Consider the following 2,834-nt stretch of genomic DNA (forward strand, 5'->3'; position numbering starts at 1 on the left):
TGCTGCAAAATCCTCAACACCTGCGCACCTCGCCTTGTGCCAAAGAACCACTAGAATCTCAATTGCTTCAGGAGCATCTGCAAGTTCCTCAGCTCCTCCTTAATCCTCAATAGGCCCTACTTTGCTAAAGACAAAGGCCACTTTTGGACGAGGCACAAGGCCAAGTCCTCACAAGAAGCAGATTGCCTGCCATGTACCGTCAAGTGAAGACGAAGCTGATGATGAGGAATTAGCAGAAATCATCAGAGACAAACAGCAATGGGCCGCAAGAGCCAAAGGTACCAATGTGCCTCTTCTATTGGATCCCAATCTGATCCTAGACTTCATTGATCTCTGGCACAAGGACCCAAACACTCCTATGCCTGATTTCAATCTCACACTTGGCCAGAACCACATGCTGACAGCCTTCATAGGCGAAGAAAAATGGAAGTTTGAGAAGGCCAGGAAGCTAAAGAAGGCTCAGCACAAGAAAGAGCATCTTCTGAAGAAGATTGTTGTCAAAATGACAACTGATGAACTTGTGACCATACAAGCTCAGATCAAAGCACCCAGTGATGAATTTGATGTATACCGTGCAGATTGGCTGGGAGCCAAGGTCAGATTCGTCAACATGGCGAAGGGATTCACCTCAAATGTTGCAGCCCCAACGCAACATGAAATTCCTCAGGCTGAAGCATCTGCTCAGCCCACTAAAGAACATGCCAGCACCGCTGATGAAAATCAGGCTGCTGAAGAAACTGAAAGCACCAGGGCTGATGAAGACATTCCAGCCGCTGAAGAAACTGCCAGGGCAACCTCTAGTGTTGCACCTGAAGAACAAGCCAGGCCTGTTGAAGCATATGCTACAGCGCCTGAAGAGATTGACCAAGCCAAGATAACTATATCAGTTGAGCCTGAAGAAACTGAACCAATTTCCTCTGCTCCTCCGGCACCAACAACAAGCATCAACCTTTCTTCTACATCAGAAGCGAAGAAAACCAAGGCTGCAGAGCGAGCAGCCATGAAGAAAAGGAAAGCATCTGCTTCCTCAAAGTCGTCAGCTCCAAACAAAGTGAAGACTTTGACAAGCTCCTATGAAAATCCCATAGATGTTGTTCCTTTGTCAAGCATGCCATCAAAGGATATTGTTCCCTTTGGTGAGGAATATGTGACTCCCAGTGAATCAGATGAAGAAGATCCTTCTGCTACAACGTCAGAGTAATTGGATGAATAAATTGAAGTGGATAACATCCCTTCAACCCCACTGGTATCCTTGCACATGCCTCAGTTCTCAGCTGAAGAGGCGGGCGTTGAAGAAATAGATGAGGATGATGAAGACATGGACATTGGGTGTGCCACTCCAATTATGAATGATGACTAATAGGAAAGTCATCACCCCAATTCACCTTTGTTCACACCTCTGCAAAATATTCCTCGGTCCCCTGTCCAGACCGAAGAAATTCACACAGGCTCTGAAGAACACTAGACATCTCTCCTCACTATACCTGCAGAAGTTCCAGCCACTAGCGTTGATGAAAATGTTGTTGTTGAGATGGAGGCCAAGGTTGCTGAAGAGATTCCCACTGAAATTCCTTAGCCTATGGCTCCAGAGACTGTGATTCAAGAGGCTATGATGGCAACAACTGCAAATCTTCAGCCCAAGCCTCATAATCCCCACTCCAAGAAGCAGAAGTTCAAAGCCGATGACTTCTTTGCTGAGCACATATTCTTCTCGGATTATAATCCATATGAATCTACAAGACTCATACGCAAGCGCTTCTGGACAGCAAGTAAAATGAACTTCTATTCTTCACTGTTATTCGATAAGGACAAGATCTTTGACCATGAGCAAATTCCTCATGTGGACATGGAGTCGCTGCCCTGCTTCACCCCAGTCCTCAGTGTTCTTCATGACGCTGGGCTGCTCATCCTCTGCACCGACATCTGTGACTAGAATGAAGAACTCATTCTTCAGTTCTATGCCACGTTGCACATCACTGGCAACGTTGAAGACGTCAATTCATGGGTACTGAACTGGATGACTGAAAATACTCACTACAAAGCACCGGCCTCTGAATTGCTTCATGTCATCCCAGTCAGTCCTCCCACTGAAGGTGCAAGGTGCATCTACAATGAACCTGAGCTATCAAATCATTTGATGCAAGTGCTGATGAAGCCTTTGAAACCTGGCCAAGCTCCAAGGACCCAATTCCTCGTCAAGGAACTACTCTATGTGCCAAGGACCATATACAGGATATTGACCAAAACCTTGATGATGAAGAAGTTGTTGGCATCATGAAGAATCTGCTTTTCAACATCATACATGGTATTCCTATCAACTACCACAATTTTCATGAGGACTTTGGCCAATGTCACTTTGTCACCATTTGAATTGAAGCCTTACGCTCCCTGGATCATGAGATTCATCTGAATAAGGTCTTCGATTCAAAATCACGTCGGCTACTTGCCCCCAATTGAAGTCCTCAAATGGACTATTTCCTCAACTGATGAGAAGGGCAAGGCTGCTATTATTGATGAAGCCATTCATCCATTCGATGGCCAGTTTTGCAAAGACGCATCCTACTCCAACAATGATGACTCTGCCACTCATGACACTGCCGCATATGCCTCAAGGCAATTTTCTCGAGCCACTGCTCCAAGGGTGATGACTGATCATGAGCTTCTCCTTAGTCTTCATCAGAAGGTTGATCGCAACCACAAGTGGGTCAAACATCAGTTTGGTGCTATTCTTCAGAACATGACAGTCACTCAAAATAATGTGAAGAAGAATCACTACTATCTACATGAAGTCTTTGACTGCACCTGGGCTATTCTGTCTAACCTCTACAGTGCTC

This window comes from Triticum aestivum, chromosome 2A (assembly GCF_018294505.1).
Source record: "Triticum aestivum cultivar Chinese Spring chromosome 2A, IWGSC CS RefSeq v2.1, whole genome shotgun sequence".
NCBI classification, from domain to species: Eukaryota; Viridiplantae; Streptophyta; class Magnoliopsida; order Poales; family Poaceae; genus Triticum; species Triticum aestivum.